Genomic DNA, 20153 nt, shown 5'->3' with positions numbered 1-20153 from the left:
TGTGTGTGTGTGTGTGTGTGTTTTCTTGCAAGAAACTTAAGCTCTCTCTCTCCCCCACATTCTCTTTATCATGTAACCACCTCCTTATGTCCATTGCCATGTGAATATGCAAAAGATACCTAGAGGCTTAGAGCTGGGTAAAAATAATCTAATCCACATTTCAAGGATGATGACTATATTTGATAGAATTGGAAATCCCATTTAGTACCTAGAGAAGTTTGATCAAATTTGTAAGGCCATGAGACTGATTGATGATCCCACCAAGATCTTTGCATTGGGACTTTACCTTGAAGGCAAATAAGGCCAATGGTTAGGTCATTAAATCCACTTTGAAAAGGCGAGCTATATGAGATCTTGAGACACACTTTCATAGTGGGATTCTCGGAGCTAGATGGAGCCGAATTTCATAGATCTATAACGTGAAGTAAGAGGATGGAGAAACCATGCTGTATTACATTGTTGGAACCAAGTATCTCCACATGAGATGTAAGATCACAAAAGATTAGATGATTGTCGATTGATTTATAATCAACCGGTCTTAAAAAGCAAGAGGCTTTATAATTATCTATATAGGTCAAGGCACTACATCTATATAATTGTCGATTGATTTATAATCAACCGGTCTTAAAAGCAAGAGGCTTTATAATTATCTATATAGGTCTTCAAAGCAAGAGGCTTTATAATCAACCGATCTTAAAAGCAAGAGGCTTTATAATCAACCGGTCTTAAAAGCAAGAGGCTTTATAATCAACCGGTCTTAAAAGCAAGAGGCTTTATAATCAACCGGTCTTAAAAGCAAGAGGCTTTATAATTATCTATATAGGTCAAGGCACTACATCTTTGATGAGTGCTATGCAAGGCAATAGATCCTAGTAGAAAACCTATAAGACAAGGATGTAAAAGTCATCCACCCAAACCAAGAGATAGGGGACACATCATCCAAAGCATCATCATCACACCAAGGGTGCCAGCTAAAGTCCTAGTTAAGGACATGAGCATGGATGAGTTGGCAAAGAATCTGCTCAACCATTTAGGCTATTAGTAGTGATAGGGAAAACCCTAAGAGTAACCTCAAAGCCAACACTAGCCAATACCTTAAGCAAGACACCCACATCTATTCCTATGAAGAGATGCGGTTTGGTTTCACAAATTTTCATAAGAAGCATACATGTAGATATGTTCAAGCCTAGATAACAACAATTTTGTGCTCATTGCCATTGCCATGGGAACCATGACATAGCTCATTGTTGGTACCAAGGAAACCTAGTAGGGTGGACTCCAGCACCATGATAGATGCCCCCTGCACCCACGACAACCATTGGCCTTACTAACCCCACTAGTCACTAAGCATGCATAAGCTTCAAAGATTACATACCAAAACCCTTTATCCACGAGGTATGTATAAAGCACCCTAATTTCCATATCCACATCGAGTACTACCACCCTAATGAGTTTCTCTAATAACTGCACCACTATAATAGTACTCGTCCGATGACCTTGTCTATAACAAAAACATAAACCTAAGAACAAGAGAGCTATGAGTCTTATAACTAACAAGACCCATATGAGTAGTAAACTGTATGATCCTTATGGGTATCTTGACCAAGGTTCAAAGCCATGGTACAACAAAGCATAAGAGACCTCAACAATATGGTATGTAGTCCATCAATGTAATGTTTTTAATGCAAAGCCCACACCGTATTATGGAGTGCCCTCACAAAGTCCTTGCATCGAATTCCTCAAGTGCTTCTAGCACTCCAAAACCTGTGTCCAACCCCAATGTAATTCCTTATAGGGGAGCACATACTCTAATTACAGATTTGACCATGCTTACAAGGATTATCTCAAAATAGAGTGACAATCACCCCCATGGCATAAGCATCTACCTCCACTTTGATGATCCTTAACCTGTTAATAAGCATACAAGGGGGACTTATTCACATAGGCCCCCTTAATGTAATCATAAGGCTCCAAGCCAAGACAAGGGTGGCAACAGGCAACCATAGAAACATCTAAGGCCACCAATAAGAAGAAAGAATAGGATTCAAATTTGAAGTAAGTAGCTAAAGAGCTAGAGGTGTAAGCCCCAAAGATGTAGTAGCTCCTAAAAAGGCCAATGAACCAGAACCAGATGTCTAAAAGAAGAGGACCTTAAAGAGCACTTATAAATGCAACATATGATCAAATTTTCCAAGGCAACAGTGTTGTGACCACCAAAAGTGGTTCAGAGTAGCTCTAAACCTATCTCTCTTGTGGAGAAAACCATTGATCTCTCGCTTAAACCCACTTAGCCCAAAGAAAAGAAACCCATAGACTATAAAAACCTTCCGAAAGAAACTCAAGGAGTACCCCAACCTTATGTTGAAGAAAGAGACAATGAAGGAAGTTTGAAATGAAGAATTTGGGTGAGCTACCATACTTCGTGGGTATAGAGGTGATTAGATCACATGATGAGATTTGGCTACTATAGAGGAAATATGTTTTTTGGACATGCTGTCAAGTATGGGATGACATGTTATAAGCCAATCTTAGTGGTATAAGAGCAAAGACACAAAATTGGTTATAAATATAAGTGAGATCTTTTAGATTACCCTACTATGTATACTTAGGGGGGGTAACTTATAAATATGTAAGTGTAGCGAGCTTAACAGAAGGGATTTTTAAAATCCCTTTTTTAATACATTTTTTTACATACAGAAGGGTACCATTTAAAGGGGGTATTCACAGGTTGAATAGAAAAAGGGTATGTTTTATTCATGAAAAATTCACAGACAAGGGATTTCTAAAATAGGCCTTGAACGCACGTGATACAAAGGGTTTCTTATAGTGAACCCCTCGAGGTATAGGTGCATTGTAGGGTGTTTGATTTACATGACCATCACCACAAGGCCAAGTTTGAACTATGTTGTTAGATTGGTAATTCAGTTTATATATAAGCCCCGAGAAAGCCACACAGATGTGGCTAGAAGGATACTCAGGTATATAAAGTCCACAATACACTATGGACTTTTCTATGAGATGAGCATATAAAGTCCACAGTACACTATGGACTTTCCTATGAGACTAGAGTATTTAAAGTCCACAGTATAAAGTACTGTGGTAGATGTACTTCATATTTCAAATATGAAGTACTTGGTAGATACACTTTGGTAGATACACTTCAGGTTCCAAATATTACAAAGAACCTGGTTTCTATTGGATAGATGGTTGAGCAGGGTCTGCAAGTAAGGTTTAATCCTCAGTTGTTGGTAGATAGAACATGAAATACTTGGTAGATGTACTTCATGTTCCAAATATTATAAAGAGCTTGGTTTCTGTTGGATAGATGGTTGAGTAGGGTCTGCAGCAGCAAGTGAGGTTTATGGAAGACTTCAAAAACTAGTGTCACTTGGTTGCAAAGGGTAACATAAATGGTAGGATGTTTACTTTGGATGTGAACATGCTTGAGGTAAAGGCATCCATGTTTGGGCATGTAACATGTGTCCTTGTACATATTGACATAAATATAGCACAAGCACATTGGTCATGTGAATGTACAATGCCTTAAGTCTATGCAAGACCAAAATATTGTTGCAGGTTTACTAAAGTTTAAGGTTGATGGTATGCATAAAGTATGTGAAGCATGCCAACTTGGTAAGTAGGCCAAACATGCTTTCCTACATGAAAAGCATGTCAGTGTAAGGCCATTAAGTGTTATACATTTAGATGTAAGAGATTGACCAAGACTGCAAGAATTGCAGGTTGTAGGTATGAAATTATATTCATTGATGACGCTAGGAAAGTGTGGGTTTATTTTATGAAGGAGAAAAGTGAGGTGTTTGCTCACTTTCAAAGATTTAAAGTCTTGGTCCAAAAGGTATAAAAATAAAATGCATGAGAACAAATGGTGGGGGAGAGTATTTCTACAATAAGTTCAGTGATTTCTGGAATCAAGAGACAGTTTACATGTAGATACACTCTGCAAACAACATAATGATACTGCAGAAAGAAAAAATAGGCACATTGTAGAATTGGCACGTCTTGATGTTTGAAAAGAATATGCCACACTATTTTTGGATAGAAGCAGTATAAGCAACTGTTATGTACACTATGAATAGGATCCCCACTGTAGCTGTTCATGGTATGATGCTTAAACATAAGTTTATAGGCATAAAACTCGATGCGTCTCACTTGAAAGTGTTTTGTGTGTATTGCATATGTGCATGTTCTTGAAAAAATGAGAACAAACTTGGATCTAAAGGCAGAGAAATGCATCTTCATTGATTATGCCTTAGAACAGAAAGGTTATAGATGTTATAACCTTGACACTCGTCATGAGATGCGAGTAAATATAGATGTTTTCTTTGATGAGACGAGTAGTTGGTATGCACCAGCAGTGGAGGCAATAAAAGATGCAGATGTAAGAAATACTAATGTTGCACCACATGTAGAGCAGCAAACATAGGTGCTTAGGGGACCTAAAGAGTCCTCTAGTAGTAGTGGTTCCAGTGTTAGTCATGGTCAGGTAGTTAAGGATAGATTTAGGTACACATGTATCACACAAATGGAAGAAAAAGGTAGATCAACCTTTTATATATGATGTATGAGTAGGTCACTCATATGTGGATGGTGACTTTATTTGCTCTGAGCAAAGCCTTGATGAGGAGCTTCGCATTCCATCTCTGGTTACTCTTAGTGTAAGGAGAACCATGGCTATTTTGAGGACATCTAGCAGTGATCCAGGTGTACGCAAGTCTACGGGGGTCAAGTACCCTGTCAGGTTGAGATATGATAGATATACAATCCATCATTATGCTTACGGTTAAAGCAATACAAGAGTTGGAGTCTGCTTGTTTTGAGTAGGAACTTGGAAATAAAAAATGGGAAGATACCATGAATGAGGAGATGGTAGCATTGGAGGTAAAGGCAACATGGGAGTTAGTGCCTTTGCCTAAGGAAAATAAGGCAATTGGATGTAAGTGGGTGTATAAGGTCAAGCATAACGCAGATGGTTCAGTGAGTTGGTGTATAAGGTGAGATTGGTTGCCAAGGGCTATGTGTAGACCTATGGCATTGACTATGAGAAGACATTTAGTGCCTGGTTGCAAGAATGGCAACCGTGAGATTTGTCATTGCTATGGCTATAGTAAAGGGTTGGTCTTTACATCAGATGGATGTAAAGAATGCCTTCTTGCATGGTAATTAAGAAGAAGATACATGATGTAGCCACCAGGTTATGAGAGTGATACACACCTAGATTTTGTGTGTGGGTTAAAAAAAGCCCTATATGGCTTGATGCAGGCACATAAAGCATGGTCAAACAAAATCGTGGATTATCTTATTACCATTGAATTTCAGACATCCAATATGGTTTTTTCACTTTATGTGAAAAAGACAGATAGAGGGATCATGCTATTAGTTATTTATATGGATTTTTAAGTAGATCACAACCATGCAATCTGTTTAGAGACATTCCAGAGTTGATCGACCAACTATGTGGCCAGCGGAATGTTGGGTTGACTTTGCAAGGTAAGGTATTTGGGTGCAAGTCCAGTTGAAGATGTTTTCATGGGCCTGAGTGGTCCAAACACACTCGAGCAAATCAGAGATACATGCACATTGGTCCTAGTGGGGCTGAAGACACTTTAAGCAAGAAGAATAGCAGGCTTAGGATCTCACAAAGTAACCACCTTGTCAAGGTGATGCTTTGAAGAAAACAGAAAAGGTAGGTAATGAAGATAAAATGGCACTTTATGGACCAGCAAGCACCCAATATTGGGACCACAGGCTGGGAGCCACGGTAAGGTCAAAGGGATGCAAGAAAAGAGGCCATGCATGCAAGAAAAGCGGCCATGCATGCAGTCACATAAGCGACTTGCTATGGGGCCGAGATTGTTTATGGGATCGACTTGATTATCTCACTGGTGATAGAGTGATGGGGTGACATACATGATGTCAAGAGGATTTTGAAGCAGAAGTTTGAGATGAAGGATTTGGGTGAGCTACGATATTTCTTGGGCATATAGGTGGTGAGATCACCTTATGCAATTTTGTTATTACTATAGAGGTAATATGGCTTGGACATGTTATCCTTTTGGAGACCCCACTACGTGCAGGCGCATAGTGGGTAGCTTGATCTACATGCCATTACTAGGTTAGACTTGAGCTATGTTGTTAGAATTATGAGTCAGTTTATGCCGGTCCCTAGGAAGCCACACTTGGATGTGGCTAGATGGATTCTCAAGTAACTTTTTTATGAGGCTGGTACAGAGATACAACTACATGGATACACAAATGTTGATTAGGTTGGTAGTGTCGCAAAACAAGAAGGAGGTCTAGGAGTGGTTTTATGTTTTTGTTTCGGAGTACTACTGTGAGTTAGAGTAGTAAGAAACAACCAATAGTTGCTTTATCGCGAGTACAGAGCTAGAGTACAAGGGTGCTGCTATGTCAGCTTATGAGATAGCTTGGTTTCAAAAGCTACTTGGTGATATGGGTGAGCCCGTCTCGTGGATAGGGCAGTTGTCATTTATTGACAACATGAGTAGCATATAGTTGGCCAGTAACCTACTATACCATGCTAGAAGGAAGCACATTGAGGTGAATTAGGAGGTGATGTAGATCTGGTATATGTTAGCACAGAGGATCAGGTGGGCTGACATCTACTAAAGGCATTGGGCACAGAGAATCTCAATTAGTGTTATGGAAATTGATGACCCGCCTGGGTGATAGCTTCCACACTTATTCCGCTAGCATGGTTGGTGAGATTATTGGTTGATATGCCAGTAGTGGATGATAGGCTATGTGTGATAGCCACTTTGGAGTACTAGAGTTGTTGCTTGCATAGTTATAGTGCCAGCTCATATAGTCGAATTCACACTATGGACTGTGACCATTGTATGTTATTGTAGGAGAGTACTTTCTCTTATAGTATATATACTCTTATCTTTTAGTTATATGGTTATATAGAAGAGAATAGAAGAAAATTCAGCCATCCATCTCTCTTGCATGTCTTGCTCTCTCTTGTGTGTGTGTGTGTGTGTTTACTTGCAAGCACACACACACACACACACACACACACACACACACACACACACACCATCCATCTCTCTTGCATGTCTTGCTCTCTCTTGTGTGTGTGTGTGTGTGTGTGTGTGTGTGTGTGTGTGTGTGTGTGTGTGTTTGCTTGCAAGCAACTCAAGCTCTCCCTCTCCCTTGCAAGTAACTCAAGCTCTCCCTTGCAAGCAACTCAAGCTCTCCCTCTCCCTTGCATTCTCTTTACATTCACGAAGGGTGGAGTATCTATGTAGTACCTCAATAAGGTGAATATATAGTTATCATACTTTTTTTTTAAATCTTATGTTTGGTCTTCCGATCCTTCAGTAAGGTTAGTAGCACGTTTTTTTGGTTTATGGATCATGCCATAAATCCACATCATCCTCATCATCATACTTATCATATAAATTCCCACCTCTATGCATCAATCTAAGCCATGATGTGTCTCAATAGAAAATGGATCTTGTGCTATGATGTTATCAATGTTAATGTTATGCTTGAATTTGCATGCATGTTTTATATATTGTGTTGTTTGATAATGTAGAATGAACATTTAAAGGTGAAGGAAACTTAATTATGATCTTGTCCGAAAAAGTGTGTGGACCATGACAAGAGAGAAGAAGATACTATATGGTGTGTGTGAGAATTGTAAATTTTTAATCAATACAATAATTAACAGTGGATGTAGGTCCTCCTAGCCAGACATCCTTATGTCAATAGAAGATAAAAGTGAAAGTTTTCCTTTTTTTTCCTTTTGGTATAGAGTGCTTGGTTTTGGGGCTTCCGCACCAAGAGTGGGTGTGCTCATCTAGTGTAGTAATTTAATCTCTAAGAAGAGAGGAAGCTGTGCTACTGACAAGTATGAAATAAGTTCACCAAAAGTGGGGGTGCTCATCTACTCTATAGGAATTGAATCCCTAAGGGAGATAGGAAACTAAGTTCACAAAGCTTCCAACAATAGCTGATGTTCTATAGCAATTGAATCTTTAAGGGAGAGAGGAAACTACTACTATTAGGCTTGACGTAAGTTCACCAAGCTTCCAACAATAGTTGATGTTTTGGTCCAAGTTGGCATCATTAATTGATATGGTGTTATTGTGGTTTATAATGTAACGACCTCTTCATCTCTTGTGGTGCAAATTGCTTAATTACGTAGATAGTGGTCTCACTATAAGCACACAACCCATCTTAGCAATGAGCACAAACTTAGTACATTAGTAGCATGGATCTACAGACTATGGGTTATAAGGTCTATATACTTTATGAGCAACACTACCTCCATTTGAACAACTTGCTTGCAGTTGGTAGTCACCTCATTAGCAATCGCACCTCCCATTAGGCCGAGCTTGACCCACATCGTAGAGAGAGAGAGAGAGAGAGAGAGAGAGAGAGAGAGAGAGAGAGAGAGAGAGAGAGAGAGAGAGAAGGGTGCTCGTGCTAAGGCACATTATGCTAGATGTTGTGATTGCTTGAGATGCACAAGGTGAGGCCTCCATAGAAAAGGGCATTTTTTAATACCCTTTGAATGCACATTGTATACATGTCTTCCTAAAAGTACCCCCCAGAGAATGTGTGTAATTGGCCATAATGAGCCAAGTGCAAGTTGTGCCCAAGAAGCCCAAGAAGAAGCATACATGTAAATGTAGTGCGTTGAGTTACCCAAGTGCGAGTTGTGCCCATGAAGAGGCACACATGTAAATGTAGTGTGTTGAGTTACCGAAGAGAGGCATGGATGGATGAGAGGGTGGCATGAAAGGTCACTATTGTGATATTGAGAGAGGCTCAATGGAGTCCTCTTGTCCCTTAGAAAATAAAGCTCCAAGAGAGAGCATGTTTCTGAGAGTGTGGATTGTGTATGTGCGTGTGTGCACCAAGGGAGTGAAAATATTAGGGATTTGGAATGCTTTGATGGAAAATTATATGATTAGGTGAGTGAGATAGAGAGTTTCTTTAAAAGATAAGAGTAAGTGATATAAGGAATGATGTCAAAAGTGTGATGTAAGTAGTGATGCGAGTGGAGTCTTTAAGGCGATATAATGATGTATTTATGGGTCATTTATGAATTAAGGAGAACTTGAGAGTATTATTTGAGAGTTTCTACTTTGAGACCCTTCTTGCATATTAAGATCCTCTCAATCCTTTTCCATTAGTTTGATTTTTTTATTATGGAGTTATAGTTCTCTATGATCCATAGGACAACTAGATCCATGTTTTGTGAGTGCAACAAAACACATGTTCTGAGTATAAACATCTGAGTAAGAAATTTTGAGCAAACTTTTTCAAACCATTCATCTTACACTATTTCATGGAAACGTATATATCATGGAAACATACACTATTTCTCTAAGAAACATACATATCATGGAACAAAGCTATTTCTCTAAGAAACATACATATCATGGAACAAACCTATTTCTATGAGAAATAGGTTAACATACATATCATGGAACAACCCAAGTAGCCTATAATGTGCACTTAAAAGTGAAGCTCATCAGGGTAATCTACCCATGATTTGACTGATTGTCCAACTAGATTCTTGGTGAGTTTGGTCAAAGGAAAACTAGTTTAGTTCAACGGTAGTCTATTCTTTGTATTTAGGAACTAGAATTGGTCATGAAGTTTTTGCTTGATTCAGATCGAGAGATGGACAAGTAGGTTTACTATCCGTCCCTCTCGTAGTCTAACCAAATTCATTCAGTTTAGTTCTAATAAGGATTTCCTTCAGATAAACATCTATTTTTGGGTAAATACCAATTTAGTGATTTAACCAAATAAAGTATCTAAAGATATTCTTTCTATCACTTAATTTCTCGACCTTAATTCCCTAGATAGATTTATGGTGGAAATTTATCTTTTGACACTAAAAATTAATTCAAATTCTTCTTTTCTTAAATATCATAAAAATTCTTCTTTTAACTAAATACCAATATCTATTTTTTTTGAATAAGCTTGAAATCCCTCTTTTTCTCATTTAATGAGTGCAATCCAAATATCATGGGAATTCCACTTTTATCATAAATTAAATCTGTCTAAAATTTCTTTTTAAATTAAATAAAAATATTCAATATTTCAAATATACCAAGAATTCTTCTTTTTTCATTTAAATGATTGAATTCCATATATGATGGGAATTTCTCTTTCATCATTTAAATCTATTCATGCATAAAATAATTTTAACTAAAATATCTCATAAAAATATCCATTAATCCTAATATGACAAGAATTTTACTTTTTCCATTTAAATGATTAAATTCCAAATCTTTCATCATTTAAATTTATTCATGCATAAAAATAAAATTAACTCAATTTTTTCTTAAAAATTAAATAAAAATATCCATTAATTCCATTATACTAAGAATTTCACTTTTCTCATTTAAATGATTGAATTCCAAATATGGTGAAAATTTCTCTTTCGTCGTTTAAATTTATTTATTTATAAAAATAAATTTAACTAAAATTCTTCTTTAATTTTAAATAAATATCCATTATTTTGATATTCTAATTTTTCTCTTTCTCCATTGGAATACATGGATCTTCATTATCATGGGAATTCCTCTTTTACCATAAAAATGAAACTACTAGAAATTCCTCTTTCTCTCTAATTAACTCTTTATGCATAAATATTAAAATCAATTTTCCATGGATATGATGAGAATTATTCATTTAACATAGGATGACTAATCCTAGAATATGGTAGGAAGTCCTCTTTTCACATTATGCATAAAAATGATTTATGTGTTAATTTTTAAAAATATTACCATAGCTCCGCTGCTATTTTACTGATAATTTTCAATAAATTAAATTTTAAAAAGCATAAGGTTTAGTTAATACAATATGGTAGAATAACTATCATTTGGACCAATATCCAATTTATGGACTTGATTCCTAAGTTTATCATAATTTAAGTAATATAAAAGCATTAAAAACCAATTCTTTGGCCTCTAATTTGACTAGCATAGAGTTTACTTTTAGAGTTAAGAATTGCTCCATGAGAAGCATCATTTGAATAGAGAATTGGTCATAGGAATGACCATTCTTTGGAGGAGAGAGAGATATGCTTAAAAAAAACATTCTAATTAAGCACAAATATAAACTTTACATTAAAATTCATTAGAGAGCTTCATTTGCATTGAAAAACCATTCAATTGAATTCTTCTCAAGCTTGAGAGGGGTTGAGAAGTGAAAAACATTTAGAAGATTAAGAAAAAAACCATAAAGTCACACCTTACCTCTTGTTTTAATTGATTCTCTAGTCTTAAGAGAGGCCCCCAAACAACCAATTGTTTAGTATGTTGAGGAAAGCTCCAAAGAAGGTTGAAGAAAGAAAGAAACTCCAATCTCTCCAAATTGTAGAGGATTTTTAGAGGATAATAGAAAATATGCTTATTCTAATGTAATATTGGCATAATCTAGTTCACAGATAAGAATACAAAACAATGAGGGTCTATTTATAGGTGAGAAAGGCCACTAACTGAGTTCAACTAAGTTCTAGAATTTTGCAGCTTCCGTTTGGCTGAATTTGGACAAGATTTGGACCAGTTTGGCTCTCTTTTTGATTTGGTTTGATCCACAAGAGAGGAGAGATAAAAATATCTTAATATTTTTGAGCTTAAAACTCCTTCACATGTGTGAAATAGGTGCTTCCTTGAAGGCTCCCCTTTCCTTACCAAGGTGTCAAAATTATATGATTACTCCAAAATATCTCATTTTCTTAGTAATATTTCATAATTTTTAACTAATAAATCTTGTACTCAGTCAACTCTTCATCTTATGTAGGCATTTACTAATTTTTGGGTATTTTCTTTTATTCATTGGATTTATCTCATCCCAACACTTGGATTAATCTTATTGGTCCATAGGAATCTTAATTGGACCATAATCTAAAAATTTCAGAAAATCTTGACCCTTAGACTAAGGTCTTTCAAATCATTTTTTTATTGATTCCAATTGCACCTTGAAAATTTTATTTTGATTTTTTGTTTGAGGGAAACATATTTTTGATATTTGTAAAATTTATATATCCAAAAATATCTCAATATTGAATTACCACTCTCTAGAAATTTTCATCTCACTAGGCAAAAACAAGGAAAATAATATTTTCTTGTATTCAAAAATAGGGAATGATTACAAGGGATTGAAGTAAATGCTTATTCATTATTCAGGCTGAGGAGGAATCTTACAATTTGCATTTGTGAAGATTTGAGAGAGATTTGGACCTACCATTCTCAAGTTTGAGAGGAGATTTGCAACGAGGTTGCGTAGAAGCTACCCAAGACAGTTGCAAATAGGAACTTTGTAACATGGAGAGCCTGCTCATCATCATGGAAGCTGAAAATGGAGATTTCAGCAAATATGAAGGCTATGGAGTCTCAAAGAAGCTAAGAAGATATCAAGGAGATAAACATATCAAGAAAGTTAGTTTGTATGATTATTTGCCTCATGAAGCTTGGATTTGAGCATAATATAATGCTCAATATGAAGAAGGGTTGTTGGTTGATGGGATGTATGGATCCATGATTCTTTGTAGTAATAGCAAGGAATGTGAAGGTGCAAGCTTATCCAAGAAGAAGATAAGCAGTGGTGGACTGAGGAATGAAACCCATGTTTGAGCACACTAAAAGGGCCAGTGTTGGTTAGTTTTCTCAACAAAGAGGAGAAAGCTATTTGGAAGCTATTTAATGCTTTCATATTTGCACCTTTGGTTTCTCAAGGAAACTTGTCAGAAAGCACCCTTGAGATGGATGCATGTCAAAAAGATGTACATGATGCAGTAATGACAGGCTCAATGGTAGCCATATTGATGGCTGGAAAAAGCTCATGAAGAGGGTTTGGTTGTTGAGGCAAGAGCTTGTTCATATGCTCAAGAACATGAGCTGGAAAAGCATCAATGGAGAGAAACATTAATTGCTCAACTGAAGGGAAGAGCAGGTTTTTGCTTGAGAGAAAGACATAGAATCATACCCAAATCTGGGTAAATCATGCATGAGCCACTGAAATACATGCCGTGTAGATAGGGTGCAATATTTCACACAGTAAGTAGAGTACTGTGAAGTACAAAGTAGCGACCTGAATTTTTTGTGGCACAAGATCATTGCAGTGCTTCAATAGAAGCAATGACTACATCAAAATTATATGTGGCAATGTACATAGGGAGTGGAGATGGAAGAGCAGGGCACCTACAATGGCTCATCGGCAACATCCATGGTAAGCTATTAAGTATAGAAGATGATGAAGCTCTATTAGAGAGAAAGCAGAGCATTGAGAAAAGGAAGAGGCATGCATCACCAATTTGAATGGTTGGCATGAAGGCAAAGAAAGAGGGAGAGCAACGCGGGGCTACTTGGGTAATAGAGCAAGTCTAATGATAGAAGTCTCAGCTTGTAGTTCCATCACAGTCGGATGGAGACAATGCGTAGTAGCAGTAGAGCCATAGTCGAGTAGCGTGAAGAAGCACAAATACACTTCATAGCACAGAGCATCACACAGTTGTAGCAACAAACGCATGTGGCAGTGCGAGCAGCAGTAAATGAAGCGATAATGTTCGGAGCAGCATGAGCCAAGTGGGGCTGTAGTGACCACATCTGAGGGCAAGAGATAATGAGAGAGAGATGACCAATGAATGGGCCCCAAAGGCTGAGGAAGCCCCTCCCCTATAAGTCCCACGGGATGGGAGGGATGGGATCAACGGCATATAGAGAAAGGGGGGGCGCCTTTTAATGTGAGCCGATGATTAGCTTTTAATCTCGGGAGGTCGGACGCTGGCTGGGTGGGCGCCCGCCTGAGTGGGAAAAGAGGAGACATCAACAAGAGCTGCTGTATGCTGCACGACCTTTTCTCCGAGGCGCCTACGCTGCCATCGATCCGGCCTTGCCTGGTCTGTTGGAGGTGCTGAGGGAGACGGGGGCGTCGGAGTGCTGGCACAAGCATGGCACCTTCCTGGAGCATCTGCAGGATGTGTACCGCATCCTCAAGCTGTGGAGGGCACCGGACTCCGTGGCGCGCTGCGGCCTCTTCCACTCCGCCTACTCGAACTCCTACGTCAATCTGGCCATCTTTCAGCCCGACATGGACAGGCAGAGGGTGCGGGACATCCTGGGCCCTCAGGCTGACCGCCTTGTCCACCTCTTTTGCGTGGTGCCGCGCCACCAACTCATCCACGACATGCTCCTCTTCCGCTTCACCGACCAGGAGCTCTTGTCTGCCCTTCAGCAGCAAGACCACCTCTGGAGGGCCTCACCGTCAAGCACATCCGTACCGGTGAGGATGTCCATCTACCCGCTCTGTTGTTGCCGTTTTTATTCTGCTTACCATGGCGGATTTCATCGACCAGCTGACAGGCTGGCAGGATGCCCTTTTTGGCAACGAGAGTGGAACTCTTTGCTGGACTGAGAACAACTGGACGGCTTTGTGGCCCGGGGACGGCAAACCCGGACTGTGGATGAGCGCCATCTCTCGTATGGGAGTCCTCTTCAATCTCATCTTGAGGGAAGAGAATGTTGATGCCTTGGAACTTCCTCTGGTCTTCAACAATTGCACCAGTATTTTGGATCCGGCCGATCAGATCAAGGCACGGGATGTATACTGGGAAGCAGTCCACATGCAAGGGGGCGGTGAGGAGACACTGGAATTGGCTGAGCCTCTGCTACGGCAGGCATGTGAGCTCAACCCGTGGATTGGTGAGCCCCACGTGCTGCTTGCGCAGGTTTACTTGTCGCAAGGTAGGTTTGATGCAGCCGAGGGTGAGGCAAGCAGGGGCATGTGCTTGCTGCTAGAGTGGGGCACCAACTGGGACAAGCGCGTCTCTTGGGAGGGTTGGGTGGCCTGGTCCCGCGTGCTCCACAACAAGGCCCAAGAGAAGGTGTGGCCTCAAACTGCTTGGGGTATTAATAACTTGGGTCTTGTCAAGTAAGACCTCTAGTTTTGTCTCCTCAGTTCTTTAAAATCTGTATTTATCTAATTGGTTGTACTATGTACTTGGAAGTCCAATCTACTGCTGTGTAGTTGTAAGGTTGTTATTAGATAAGGTCAAATTGTAGCCAGTTGTGTTTCGTTGCTGAGGTCACTCGTACATGGTAAACTCCAGTGTAAAGATGGAACTTCTTGGAGCATCTCTTTTGGTAAATATACATTAGCATTCTATTTGAGGCCCGTAGATGCAAGCACTGCACTTATCGCTTTTCATGGTGGCTAGCAAGTCGTTATGTGCAGGCGATTACAAACTGCTGAGCTATAGGTAGCAATTCTGGTTTCAACATCTGTTACATATTTTGTGATCTTGTGCCAAGCCCTAGTATCAAGTTTTTCCATGAAAAGTTTTCATCAACTTCCTATCCCTTATAGTCTGAGTCAGTTGGGTAGACAGTGGTCCAACTTTTAACACCTTGAAATAGATTTACCCTCCAGGGGTCCAACATTTGATGGCCACCCTGGTGAGATTGCGCATGATCATGGCGTTTTATGTCTCTTGGACCTTGTTTGTCGGACTTTTCACAGTTGGCTGTAGTTTTTTAGCAGTGTGCTGTAACAGCTTGATTGAAGTTTTCAGCATTGTGTATTATATTGGTTTTACTTCCGGCATGACCAACAGCCCTACAGGTCCGGGCTACTCCCCCGGTGCTGCCTCAACAGGCCGAAGTGTCTGCGAGCAATATAACAGGAAGTGAAGTTCTGGCTCATCCTTTCTCCAAGCACTTTTCTGCTGCGTGATGTCTGGCTTTATTTACCCCTTATTCTTTTTTTGAATCAGAACCTTGCTTTGATTGGCACTCATACCTGTTGAAAAGTGTTTGAATCCTTTTTGTTCTATACCATACTGTCGGCATGATAAGAACACTCCCTTCCTTAAAGGAACGATCCTTGTTTGCATTCAAGGTATTATTTATGGCTTCTCAGAATCGAGCTGCTTGTGCTTCAGTTATTGTACATATACATAATTAGTTTTAGGGAGAGAATCATCTTTTTCTTGAATATGTTAGGGCCTATCTCGGATGATGATACCCAACTTCTAGGGCAAGATGCTTATGGTACAAAGGGTGCATCGATTGTTTTTGCTATTGCAATTTATGCTGTTGATGATGTATGTTCACACAATAAAGGTGCTCATATTGGCAATAATAAAGCACATGGTGGAGAATGAAGGCACCAATAAAGGTCCAAAATCATTGTGGAGATCCAAGAGGTGCTCATATTGGCAATAATAGAGCACATGGTGGAGAATGAAGCCATCCAGGCATTGTCCGAGGGTAGGCACGAGGGAGAAGTTGGTCGAGGGGGATGGTCGATGTTGAGGCACATGGTGGGGACCAACCTCCATAGTGATGAAGGGTAGAACTCTCACTAGGTCAGGAATAAGATGGGAACCCTGGTCATGGAGAATGAGCCATCCAGGCATCGTTCGAGGGTAAGCAAGAGCGAGAAGTTGGTCAAGGTGGATGGTCGATGTTGAGGCACATGGTGGAGGCATCGTGGAGATCCAAGAGGTGCTCATATTGGGTTCGCTTAGGAAGATGACACAAGTGCCTTCAAGTCCTTAGAGGTTGGGTAGGGCAGGAGAGTGTCTGCTCTAGGAGTAGTGAAATTGGGCCCAATCAAGTGGCTAGAAGGGAGGTGGAAGAGAGAGGGTTCCAAGCGATGGGTTGGTGCTCAGGTTGGCGCTCTCGGTCCTCCTCTCAATGGGCATGAGGGCTTGGTTCAGTGCTGGGCAGAGGCAATGCTAAGTGTGGGAAGAGGTTGGCGGCAAATCTGTCAATGATAAGCCAGTTCCCTCTAGGAAGGCCCAATCCATTCAGGGTAAAAAATAAGATGCCTCCATGAATATATAAGTGTAGGGAGGTTGACGATTATTCCTCCTATATAAATCTAAAATTATAGAAAATAGACGAATGTTTTCAAAAAATGTCATAAAATGTTCAAAATTGGGCGAATATCTTTTAAAACCTTTCAAAACGGCTAAAATTTAGATAAATGTTTTAAGATACTGAGCGAATTCTTTTATGAAAAACCCCAAAAATAGCCAATTGGTGAAGATTAGCCCTTATTTTTTTCCTTGAATCCATTGTCATATGCCATCCCGAATGAAGCTGAGAAAGGAGCATTGCAAGGTCCTCTCGGTTGCGACGGCCTCCCAAAAAGTGAAGATGTTCCTATCTCAAATGAAGTGTAACAAGCCCGGGATAAGTAATGGGGATTTCTCACTACTTTGTTCACATTAACAAATCATTTGAACACTTGACAATACAATATACCATTCAATTAGCATAAAAAATAAGAAGGGACACACACACACACACAGAGTAGGGTTAGGTAACCGCCCTTAGGAATAAATGGAGGTGAGAAAGCCAACCCTATTTTGTTTGCAAGCAAAACCTCTATCTGCTCCATCCAAAAAAAAAAGGAAAGTTGGTGATGACATTCTTTAAAGCTTTCTCATTCCTATGTCTTTTGCTTTCATTAAAAGCTCTCTTCCCATGTGAACAAGCTTATGGTAATATTTACATATTACCCTTGCATTCACTTGCGATTGACTTTTCTCTTCATGATTTGAATCCAATTGGGACTCAAAATCCTTCGTTGAGTGTGTTGCCTTGACTTCCAAGGCTTTGACTCCGTGCTTGAGAACAATGCATGATCTCTAGCCTTTGAAACTTTTACTTTACCATTTCTTCTTGCATAGGTTAAAAACATATGACCATTTTGGTTCTTAATGCACCAACCATTCCTTCTTGTTTATTGTTGTAAGCATAGGCTAGAAACATATGACCATTCTGACCAAGGCTTTGACTTTGTTCTTGAGAAGAATGCATGATCTCTAGCCTTTGAAACTTTTACTTTACCAATCCTTCTTGCTTCTTCTTGTAAGCATAGGTTAGAAACACATGACCATGTTGATTCTTTGTGAATAAGTGCATGGACTCGGATTCAAGGGCTTGATAGCTTGAATGGTAGTTCTAGGAGAGTACTTCCAAGCTATGCTAACACCTCTAATTAAGCTTACATCATATTTGACTAAATTAGGATTTTTAGCTTGTCAAAAATTTTCCTTTTGACCCCTCACATGGCGATCGAATCAAGTGCTTGATGGCTTGATAGGATCATCTTAGGAAGTGATTCTAGGCCCCTAAAACATCCTTGAAACATCTTGTGCCATCATTCTAGGCTGAAGTGAATTTTTGTGTACTATAGAGCATAGGAGGAAACTACCCAAACTTTTGCAGTCTCCCCGTAAAATTGATGCAAATCTCAAATCAATCCCAATGTAGCATTCACCAATGACAATATAATGCAATATCCATGTGTAACAACCAACTCAATCCATGTGTCAAGTGCCACAAATGCATCACTTTGCCATTGCACTTGTTGATCTTTGATTGGTTGTTGTTGAAGAAGAAATGATGTCGGAGAAGAGCTTTGCGCTTTGCCAATCTCCTAGGAAAGCCTTCCCATCCTCATACCAAGGCAAGAGTTGGGGCCAATTCTTCACCCCAGGTACTTGATCCCCTCCATATTGCTTTTCCAAGGTGGTTAACCATGGCACGGAGAGTTCAAGTCACTCCCCCCCTTGGCTTCTCCACCGACGTCAAGGGTACCCTCACATACATTTCCAAATTCTATGAATAGAAAATGTGGGGTACAATTTTGATTGGGAAGTATCAATGCTTCACGAAGATGGGATGAAGCCACTTACAATTTGAGCATGACTCATGCTTTTACAACATAATGACATATAACACTTAGCATGGACTTATGCTCTTCTCCATCACCACTTACCTTCAAAGGCATCCCAAATTACATCAATCGACCACAAAAATATGCCCCTTGCATAGGCATGTCATAAGCATGGGCATCCAATGCATCCATGTAGACATGTGTATCAGCATAAAAGTTCAATGGCATATATCAATGCCATTCATAGATTGACTTAAACCTCATATGAGCATAATCCTCATGCTTTTGCATCAAACACTTGCATCAAATAAAGCTCCATGGTCTTCAATAGTCTTCAATGATTATTACCAACATGGAACCAACATATACCCTCACCATGGCATAAGAAAAGCCCAACCACATGCACTTGCATAATCCCTTCTCCCATCAATCCAAAAACTTGACTGATACTCACATGTGGTGTAAAGATGGATGAAAGAGGCTTATGGAAATGATTAGAGGCATGTAGATATGAGAAAAGGAATGCTAAAATACTCAAATCTTCATGGAAATGCCCCAATATTATGCATGAAGATGTGAAAATGAGCTTTATGTATGTAATGAAGCTTGAATGAGGACATGTAAAGCGTACTAAGCTTGCATTTGAAACAAAGTAATCTAGAAGAATCTCTATTCAGAAAGCCCCAAATGTTATGAGCATTTGATGACTTTTACCAAACACTTCTTTTGATTCCTTCTTCTTCTCTTTGGGCAAACATAGACAATGCTCTCCCAATCCTCGATAGGAGCAATCCTTAGATTGGGTGCATCCTTGAGACAAAGACAAGGACTATTATCTTCTTTTGTTCCAAGAAGCATCTCATCTTTCAATCTCCGCCACTTTTTTAAATCAAGGAATGGGCTACACTTTTTGAGATGATCCAATGATATTGATAAATCTTCTTGCAATACTCTTATCATTAAGTTGTATGTATCTCTATTGAAGTAGAAATAAACACTTTGATACATAAGCAAATGCATCAACAATAACTCTATGACCATTTGAACTACCATCAAAGCTATGAGTGGGGGGTTTATGTAACTCATCTCACCACTTAAATCATCGCTTGAGTCATCAGTAGAATAGGGAAGGGACATATCACTAGCTTCCTCACAAAATAGATCATCCATGTCCTCTATGAACCTAATACAAAAAGATATAACATGAAGTGAAGTACCTTAAGAGCAAATGGAGATAAAAGGCTCCATTGTTGTGAGATTGATGAAACATTAACGCCATGGAGATTGATGAAACATGAAAGCAAAGGAATGGAGAAGGAAGTCATCAAAAAAGATTTCGTTTTTTGACTGTAAATATTAATCTCGGGATCCCGAGATTAACTGTTTTCCCCGAGATTAATTTGGTAGTTGGCATTATTTACTCAATGAAGGTACTAAATTTAATGTGAATATTC

At 39.2% G+C, this 20153-nt stretch overlaps 1 pseudogene across 1 annotated transcript; it reads left to right on the top strand.

The window, feature by feature from the left end:
* The first annotated feature begins 13194 nt into the window (after positions 1–13194).
* Positions 13195–15199, top strand: LOC147619104 (uncharacterized; annotated as a pseudogene). The gene is made up of 2 exons (XR_015262041.1): positions 13195–13239; positions 13786–15199. The product of XR_015262041.1 is annotated as an uncharacterized LOC147619104 (transcript).
* Positions 15200–20153: the final 4954 nt, after the last annotated feature.

This window comes from Cibotium barometz, chromosome 34 (assembly GCF_041138505.1).
Source record: "Cibotium barometz isolate CiBa-2024 chromosome 34, ASM4113850v1, whole genome shotgun sequence".
NCBI lineage: Eukaryota > Viridiplantae > Streptophyta > Polypodiopsida > Cyatheales > Cibotiaceae > Cibotium > Cibotium barometz.
This window is presented reverse-complemented; position numbering and strand designations above follow the sequence as displayed.